Here is an 11,000-nt window from a genome sequence, read left to right on the forward strand (position 1 = left end):
AATTAGCCCCCTATTAATTAGGGAAATTCCTCAATCAGAATTGCACAATCCATCATTGGCCTTCCTCTAACTACATGCACCACCTGTATAATTCAGATGATTACACAACTGATAGTACACTATCCCTAAACTCCAATATCAACTGGGTAACTCTCATATCTGACATGCATGAGTTAATTATGAGTGAAGTGTTAGTTAATTGGTTGATCATTGCAGGCAACACCCCACTCCTAGACCTCCAACTAGTTCCTCCAACAGTTGGAACTAGTTTAACTGACTTTAACTCAGTTAAACTAGATTAATTAATTACAACTCAAAATAAACTCAACCAGGGCTCCTATAAAGTAGGAGACACTCTACATGACTCAATTTAGACCCTGAACTCGAATTAACTGAGCCAACTAAGTCAAATTAACTGAGCCAACTAAGTCAAATTAACTTAGTTAACTAATACAAGTTGTCATGTGATGTGGAATTACAATTTCATTTCTAATTTAATTGAAGGACAAAATTAAATTAGGATTTTCTTGTTTCATTTTCAACAATGGATAATCTCATCACATGACAAGAGATAAGAACAAGTTTGAGTCTCTTAGGAATAGCAAAGATGGAAAGGTTATTCTTGGAAATAATGCTCCAGCAAAAGTTCTGGGAAACAATAGAAGAGGAGTTGATACTTTATTAGTTCAAGGGATAAAGAAAAATATTCTAAGTGTAGGTCAAATGGCATGTAAAGGAAATGTAATTGTGTTTACTTCAACTAAATTCAAGGTTACAAATGAAGAAACTGGAAACGTCATAGCAAGAGGATATAGAAGTCCAGACAATATATACGTGTTTAAAGAAATGAATTCTCGTAGAAATGAGGAGGATAGTTCCTCTTCTTCAGAGTCAGAGTAAAAGAAGATGGTGCCCGTTGCAGTCCCTTGTTCTTAAAAGAATACTTCTAACAATGACTACAGAAGTAATGTGAGGTACATAACCTCATGAAGAGCAAGTGATGATTATTAGGTCCTCAAAATCATCGGTATAGAATCTCAGGGGAGTTATGCATATGTATATCCTCATAATGAGTCCCTATGTTGTTTTTATATTCATTTGGTACTACTGACATTGCATCTGATGTAGTAACAATGAACAAAAACATACGGTACATGCTCAGGGGGAGCTGTGGCTATGAAAGTTCAGCATTTTACTTTCTGTGTGCAGATCGTATGAAGGACAATCGCGTATATACATGAGTTTTGATCTAGACAGTTGTTTCTCTAAGATGAAGAAAAAATGGGAAAGACTCAGGGAGAGGTTCTGATATGCTTCAGTCAGCTATTATTTTGATTTCTGGTTCCGATATTGGTTGCTTACAGTCTGTTGATGCTCATATACTACTTAGAAGTGGTATTGGATTATGATGGTTTATGAGTTGCTACAATATGACATTGTTGCTTTGGTTCTTTTTTATGGCTTTCCTAATTGATGAAGTTGGATATGATCAGACTTAATAGTGAACAGTTGGCACTGGTTCAAGGGAGCACTTTCTATGCTTCTAATAGTGCATTGTTCACATTATGATTTCTTGAGAATTTCTTATTTCATAATGGTGTTCATGAAAAGTATATATCATTGGTGATGTTGCAGAAGACATATATTTTGCTGATGTTTTGGATATGTTGCTTAAGTTTCACTTAGTCAAGTTGATCCTACATAATACAATTGACGAATAGGATGTGCATACTATGGTTGATGATTCACTCACTACTTGTTGTTGTTTTATATGATGCTATCATTATGTCTTCTATGATGCTTAAGCTGCATATGGTGAAGTTATGGATGATGCCTAACATGTTGATGGTGTTGAAGGTTGATGCTACATTTCCCTATCTTACTTCATGATGATGATAAAGATGTTCGTGTTGCAGGATCCTATATGGTGTACAATGGTTGTTGAAGACTATCATGGTCTTGCTACCTCACTCTTGAGGTCTCTGGTTTTGGTCATAAATGGTATATTTGTCTCTTAATGTAAAGGTCATGTAAAAAAACATGTTGTAAATCATTGTAAAATTTAGTCAAATATGAACTATTAGGGTTAAGTCATTTATGTATGTAATCCCATTATATTGGGCATTTGATGTAATGGTGGGTCAACTATGTTTGGTGATTGATGTAATCATGAGTCATTGGTGATAGGAAAGGTAATATATTCTTGAGTCATAGATTTATGTACTTCATTTAAAATCTTCCAGAAGATTTAGCATATTCTCAGGGGGAGCATTGTCAGTATTCAATTCCCACATTTAGAAGATCATATCTACAATGGTTCTCTCTACACAGGGGGAGATAAGTCTTCATTCAACGTTGGTCAACCATTTTCTCTTGATGTCAAAGGGGGAGAGAAGCTTGGTATTTGATGAAGAATGCATGGAGAGAAGCTTGGTGACTTGGGAGAGAATCTTGGTATGTTTACAGACGTGTTTATAGGTATTTACAAGTGGTGGTGACCAAACACCAAAGTGGTTGCCATTAAGTCCAAAGGGGGAGATTGTTGGAATTATGGCTAATGTGTTGTCCTTGATGTAAACCTACTTAATAAATATGTAAACATGATGGATATGTTGATGCTAAAGGCGAGATGGACAAAGGAATATAAGTTCAAAGACAGAGGAATGGTAAAGATAAAGTGTGAGAAAGTATACGTCAGTCTTGTTAATAAAGACCGCATACATATGCAGGTGTGGTGAGGCAAAGTCACATACATTTCTTGCACCATGGTAATTGGAATACCATGGGTCTTTACCATGGTATTGACCCATAGTAATGAGTGTGACAGCAGTTATTTGATCTTGTCAAATAATACCATCGACATTACTAAGTTATTGGCCTAAGGTATTGGCTAAGGCTATTGCTATATAAGGAGATGGACATCAAAGTGTTCGATGTTCATGTGATGAATTGTTTATGAATGATTTGATCTGGAACAGGTGTGCACCAAGGAGCAAAGAGAAGACATAGATCTGAAGTATGGTATGATATGTGCTTGTTTGATTTTCTTGTTGACAATGCCTAACAGTGATAGATCTGTGGTGATGATGATAATCTAACAATAATATGCGATGGTAAGGTTTGTGAAGTTTTTGTCGTGGTTGCAGCGAAGGTATGATTCAATGATTACAAATTTGTACGTTGGTTTTCCTTTGAGAGGACAGGTACATACACAGATTTTCTTCTGGGTAGTCGCATATACTTTTTGCGAAAGTTCAGAATCTGTATGCAAGTGTCAAGCATGAAAAGCGCGTACATACATGAATGTGTTTTGTAAGAGTCGTGCATACATGTTGGGTTTTTATAGTATGAGTTGTTGATGATGTTCGAGCAATTTTGTTATGTTTGTTGTTGTTTGTCGATGAAGTCTCTCTTATAATAATCGGTGTTTGACAATACTGGTTAGGTTGAATTAATTATGGAATGGAATTTTTCCTAGTGATGAAGCTATTGTGTGGTGATCTGTATTTGGTTAAGTGATCTAAGATGGTTTCAATATGTGATCCAGTGATTAATTTAGTGTGACAATTATTCAGACTCGGTTGTTTAGTGTGTTGAGATCTGTACGCAAGTCCTCTTAAGGAAAAGTGCATACATATGCGGTTATACTTTAGAACTACAGTGTATACCTTCTGACATATGATTGATTAAGGTTTGTAGAGACAAGATCTTATCTCTATGATGAACAGAGTATGGTTTGGTATACTTGTGAATGGATGTGCACTGATATGATATGTTATGAATTGGTTCGATCTAGTTGCATTGGTTGATTAAGGTACAGTTATTGTTTTGATTATTCAGTTGGTTTAGCAATTGAGTGATTTGATATAGTGATTGGTTTCAGAATTGTTTTTTCGATATTGGGCTTAAATGATGGAAGTGGGTCTAGTCTGGAAATATGATAAAAAGTGGCCTAGATGTTTGATTTTGTGAGTCAGGTGGATCTAATATGAATTATGAAACGTGGTCCACAGAGGTGCTGAGCGTTGGAGCCTTTAGTGAGGGCGTTGAAGCTTCTTCCCAATGGTAGCTGGTAAATATGTTCAGTGGGTAGGAGCTCCCTTCTAGTGGGTGCTAGAGAACAAGAGAAGGTTGTAGCCTTCCGCAAGTGGGTGTCTGCGTACTGGTATGATTATACACCAATATAAGATTGTAAGATGTTTTCCCTTTATAATAAAAGATGAAGACAAAGACAACATTAGCAGTGATTTTCTCCCACATTGGGTTTCCACCTAAAAATCCCAGTGTCCTCATGTGTTGTTGTGTTGCTTATGTGTGATGGTTTATTTTTTTCTTATCTCTCATGGTTACTATTTAATTAAAGGCTAATGAGATAATGATACATTGGTTAAAGTAGAACAAATGATGAAATATATGAAAAGTAGTTAACTGGATATGCGATGTTTTCCTTTACTAAAGTCATGTACATATGTCGATTTACTGAATAACAACAGTGTACAAAAATCTGAATAAGAAATTGAAAAGTTAAATTGAGTTTAAAATACTGATTCAACCCCCCCTGGCCACCCTCTCAGTATTTTTCCCAACATGTAGCATGTGCTTGATCTGATGTAATTTTTGTAACTACACTAAGCAATGCCAAACAATAAATAAAACTTAGCTTAAATAATTTATAATTTAAGAGGGTAATTAACTAAATGCAATTTCATTACACCGCATATATAGAGATTTGATCACAAGATGAATGTTATTATTCGTTATCAATCTATCTCATGTTATGCCTAATTATTTAGGTAGATGGAAAATTTTGACCTTAAATGAGTGTGTGTGTTTATTGTTTGTTCATTTGTAAAGCACGTGTTTATGTCTATAAGAAGCCAGTGTTTGAAACTACAAAAAAACAATTTTTTTCCCTCTTAAATATTTCAAAACAATGAGCCTTATGTTACATTGACATTCAAGACAGATATGGAAAATGTTTCATTAGAGAGATAAGTAGTGTTCATGATGTCTTCCTCATCTAACATAGTCAATAAGAGCCAAAGTGTTGGCCTTAGATTCAATATTTGGGAAATCAATATCGGATAGGGAAAATTTCTACACAATTCAAATACAAAAGATTCAGACAATAAATATTTGTTTTGAAAAATCTATACTTTAACTGTGACCTGCATTGCTAATGTAACACCCTCCTCCCACACTTACCCAAGCTAACCAATCCATCAGGGTAAATATGTGACGAAGAGTTACTATGATGTGATTCAACTCCCCAAGTACAGTTAAGGAAGTGGAATCGACAAACCAAAACCAAACTGACCTTCCTCAGGAGCTACAGGACCTTCAGAGGCTAACCAACCACTCTAGGTGCCCAACCCATGAGTTAACTTGATTTTTAATTGAACTAAAACCCTAGTCGCTCCCATTAAAGCCCTCCGTGTGACTGAAACCCTCCATTCGCTCCCACAACAAGGCCTCCATGTGATTGTAGACTTTTTCAACCACTTTTGTGCCAACAACCATGGGGTTTAAGCCACTTTTTCAGGACTAGGGTTGATGCCTCTTCCCAGAACTTAATGAAACTCCCAAAAATGATAAATAACAAGAATACATAGCCTCTAATGAAAAAATTGAGCAAGGAATCACCTAAATCATCCTAACCAAGATAGGAATTTCATCAAACACATCATGAACATGTAATATACAGGTCATAAATACACATCTGAACATAGGGGCCTCATACTTATCTAATATTCTTCAAGAAGGTCTAATTCCCTATCACAATAACTACATTATCATATATTAGGTAAAACATTCATTTACATTTTATTTACTAATCAGAACATGATGAGAGCCATAACCAAAGTATGTCATAAAACCAATGCTTATATCCAACATATAACCAACAGAATAACAATCATAGAACAACCATTAAAGTCACATAATAGTGTAGTTTTTAACCCCATATAGAAATTACTTGCATACGAATTCTAAAACAGAGAAAATAAACAATGTGAGAGCATGACACATAAAACACATATACATAGAGATTTTCCCCTGGATCCCAAAATCGGGACTACCAGCTTGATTTTTCATTATTTTCCTTTCAATGTTACAATACATGTATATACATGCCGAAGCATCGAATACCATGGACCAAAAACCATCGTGTCCAAAACCATGTGTGAAAACCATGCACAAAACCATAGGTAGGCTCGCCCAACCTAATATAGGGTCCAAAAACAAAATTCCCCGGGGCGCTGCCCCCACCCCCCTCAAACCCCTTGGATAGGGGGGGCTACCGCCCACCCTGTGAACCCCCCGCTGCGCAATCAGCGCAACGAAGGGGGGACTCCGCCCCCCCTCCAATCCCCCAGTTAACTAACTATGTAGGCTAGTTGTGGAAATAATATAACACAACCCAACATTCTACCACTTGTTGTTTTCTTTCCACAGAGGACCACAGGAGAGCTTAGTCATTTATCCAGCCTTACAACGCCCATTGTTTCTCTACACCAAGAGAACTTCTCAGAGCTCACAGATTTTGTCAATGCATCTACAGTTTTCTTCAAAGTGTCCACCTTTACCAACAACACATTTTTGTCTTCTATGATATCCCTCACAAAGTGATACTGAACATCAATGTGCTTTGTCTTTGAATGATAAGCATGGTTCTTTTCCAAGAAAATTGCACTTTGGTTGTCACAGTATATCCTTATAGCTCCTTGTACTAACCCCATACTTGAACACAATCTTTGCAACCAAACTTCTTCCTTGCTTGCATGAGTGGTTGCCATGTGTTTTGCCTCTGTAGTTGATATTGCCACTACAGATTGTTTCTTACTCATCCAAATGACTGCACCTCCAAATAGGTTAAACACATACCCACTTGTAGATCTTATCTGATCCAGATCTCCAGCCCAATCTACATCAACAAAGCCATGAATATCCAACACTCTGTCCAATCCTGGTCTTCCTTGATAGCACAAGCCATAATCACTAGTGCCACACAAATACCTGGAAACCCGCTTCATTGTTGTCCATTGCTCCTTCCCTGGTTTTGACATAAACTTGCTCAATACTCCCACTACATGTGCAATGTCTGGTCTAGTACAGACCATCGCATACATCCGGCTATCGACTACACTTGCGTATGGAACACAAGACATGCCCTCTTCCTCTTCTTGTGTCTTGGGACACTGTTCAGCAGATAACTTTACACCTACAGGAATAGGAACCTTCACCGGTTTACTATCCTGCATGTTAAGCCTCTGAAATATTATCTCGACATACTTCCTCTGGTTTAACTAGAGCTTCCTCTTTTCCCGATCTCTTTTAATTTCCATGCCCAAAATATAGTTTGTGGCACCAAGATCTTTCATGTCGAATTTGGAGGACAATTGGGTCTTCAAATCCTAGATAATTTCTTTTTCATTTCCAACAAGAAACATATCATCCACATACAAGACCAAATAAATGACACGGTCACCAGTTAATTTAAAATACACACAGCGATCTGATTTTCTTCTGGTGAAGCCAAGTCCCCGTATAAATGTATCAAAATTTTGATACCACATCCTTGGTGACCGTTTTAACCCATACAGAGACTTCTTTAACTTGCATACCAGTTATTTCTTACCCTTCACCGCAAAGCCTTCAGGTTGCTTCATGTAGATCTCCTCTTCCAGATCCCCGTGAAGAAATGTTGTCTTCACATCCATCTGTTCTACCTAAAAATCAAAAGCAACAGCAACAGATAAAAGTAATCTAATAGAAGCTACCTTGGCAACAGGAGAAAAAATATCACCAAAATCAATTCCCGACACCTGGGAATAACATTTTTCTACCAACTGAGCTTTGTATTTCTCCACCTTTCCTTCTACATTTATCTTCTTCTTGAACACCCATTTTCTGCCAATGGGTTTCCTTCCAGCCGGAAACTCCACCAGATCCCATGCCTTGTTTTTGTGCAAAGATGCCATTTCATCAACCATGGCCTCTTTCCAGAGCTTTCCATCCTCTGACTCTACTGCTTCCTTCATAGTTCTGGGATCATCATCAGTAATAGATAAAGCAAAATTTGAATAGGAAGTAGATGGACTATACCTTTTTGGCTTTCTTCTTTCTCGAATTGATCTTCTCACACTTGGAGTTTGTGGCTCTTCATCTTCTGATTCATCTTCTACTTTAGAGTCTGATTCTTCCTCCTTTAGCTCAAACTCTATCTTCTCAGGTTCCTTTCGTTGGACTCTATGTTTAATAACATCTTTAACCTCTCTGAACACCACATCTTAGTTGTACACAACGTTCTTTGTTACTGGGTTCCAAAGCTTATAACCCTTTAAACCATCCTTGTACCCAATAAAGATGCACTTTTCAGATTTACTATCCAATTTTGTTCTTTTCTCCTTTGGAACATGTACATATGCATCACATCCAAATACCCTCAGATGTGAAAGAGAGGATTTCTTACCAGTCCATACCTCTTGTGGAGTCTTATCCTCCAACACTAATGAAGGTGATCTGTTGACTAGGTAACATGCAGTCTCCATCGCCTCTGCCCAGAATTCCTATCCTAACCCGACACCACTGAGCATGCTTCTTTCCCTTTCCATCAACATCTTGTTCATTCTTTCTACAACTCCATTTTTCTCAAGTGTATATGGAGTAGTCTTCTGTCGTACTATACCACACTTCTTACATAATTCTTCAAATTCCTTACTGCAAAACTCTCCACTATTATCTGTCCTCAGCACCTTTATCTTCTTCTTTGTCTGTTTTTCCAATAGAGCCTTAAATTATTTAAACCTGTCAAAGACTTCAGATTTCTTCTTGAGGAAATATATCCATGTATTCCTTGAGAAGTCATCTATAAATGATACATAGTACACAGACTTCCCAGTGATGGAACCTTCACAGGTCCAAATACATCACTGTGCACAAGCTCTAATATATGTTTCGCCCTCTTACCACCAGAGGGGAAACTCACCCAATTATGCTTCCCATATACACAATTTTCACAGAAATCAAAATCCAGAGAGATATTAGTCATACCTTCTACCACACCTTTACCATGAAGTATTCGAAGGCCCTTCTCTCCAATATGTCCAAGCCTTTGATGCCATAGCATGGTCTTTTCTCCAGAGACCACTAGATTTTCTGCTTCACTTTTAGGAACCATAGAACTGTTGCACCCATTAATAACAGTGCTACCTGGCAGCTTGTACATAGTTCTAATCTAAACTCCTCGCATCAATACCAGTGCTCCCCGAACCATCTTGCAGGTATCTTTCTCAAACATTGTTTTTACACCTGCATCATCCAACTTTCTTACAGAAATCAGATTTTTGGCCAATGCAGGAATATGCAGGACACCTGGAAGTGTTCTAACCCTTCCACCTTGCAACTTCATCTTTACTTTTCCGTGACCAATGATTCTAACCTTCCTATCATCCCCTAAAAACACATCACCACCATCATATTTCTCATACTCGCAGAACCACTATCTATGGAGAGTGAAGTGAAAGGATGCACCTAATTCAATCAACCATGCCTCATGATCTACATGTGTACTTGAAGAAGCCAAGTACACATCCCCACCTTCGTCTGAGGTGGTTTTTGCCTCTACAGAAGGAGCATCACCAGATCCATTTCCTTTGTTAGGAGATTTAGATTTACAATCCCTTTTATAGTGCCCTTCCTTTCCGCATTTCCAGCAAACCACCTTTATAGGTTTTCCTGGAGATTTAGATCTCCCTCTAGATTTAGATCTCCCAATCGATGACTTATTTTTGTTTCTGTTCTGGGACCATCCTCGTACAGACAAGGCATCACCATTCTATCTCTCCATATTTTTCTATATCATCTCCTTCGTCAGCAAGGATGAGACTATTTCATCAAACTGCAAGGTAGTTACATTGCTACCTATTGCAATAACAAGACTATCCCACGAATCTGGTAGAGAACACAAAAAATTGATGCACTTATCTTCATCTGAAATTTTAATATCAATAGATAATAATTGACTTACCACAGTATTAAATGTGTTCAGATGCTCTGTCACCGAGTCTCCATCTTTCATCCTCAGGTTATACAACATTTTCCGTACAAATAGTTTATTCACGAGAGACTTAGATTGGTAGAAAGTCCCTAACTTGTCCCACAAATCCTTCGTCGTAGCTTCCCCTGATACATTCAGCAATACTGAATCTGAGACACACAATCGTAGTGTGCTCTTTGCCTTCCGATCCAATTTCTTCCATTCTTCATCGGACACTCCCGTTGGTTTAGTACCTGGATCTACCACGATCCACTGATCTTTATCCACCAACAAATCCTCCATCTTGAGTTTCCTTAACTCAAAACTCTGACCATTAAATTTCTCGATCTCTATCTTTCCACTGCTCGCCATATTCTTTCACCACCAGAATCGATCCCATAGATCTCCCACTGAACAGGGTCTACCACAGGCTCGAGCGAAAACCCCTCAGCAACAAAGGCGTCTCCTTGAAGCCAAAATAACTCTGATACCACATGTAGGTTTTAACCCCATACATAAATTACCTGCATACAAATTCTAAAACACAGAAAATAAACAATGCGAGAGCATAACACATAAAACACATATACACAGAGATTTTCCCCTGGATCCCAAAACGGGACTACCAGCTTGATTTTTCATTATTTTCCTTTCAATGTTACAATACATATATATACATGATGAAGCATTTAATGCCATGGATTGAAAACCATCGCGTCCAAAACCATGTGCGAAAACCATGCACAAAACCATAGGTAGGTCCGCCCAACCTAATATAGGGTCCAAAAAAAATACCCCGCAACGCTGCCCCTGCCCCCCTCAAACCCCCTAGACAGGGGGGGCTGCCACCCCCCCTATGACCCCCCCACTGTGTGATCGACGCAATGAAGGGGGGGCTCCAATAGGTTAGTCGTGGAAAGAGTATAACACAACCCAACAAATAGCAAGTACATTTACTCATGAA

This window comes from Pinus tabuliformis, chromosome 6, assembly GCF_031772625.1.
Source record: "Pinus tabuliformis cultivar Carrire ecotype Pingquan chromosome 6, CPIR1, whole genome shotgun sequence".
NCBI classification, from domain to species: Eukaryota; Viridiplantae; Streptophyta; class Pinopsida; order Pinales; family Pinaceae; genus Pinus; species Pinus tabuliformis.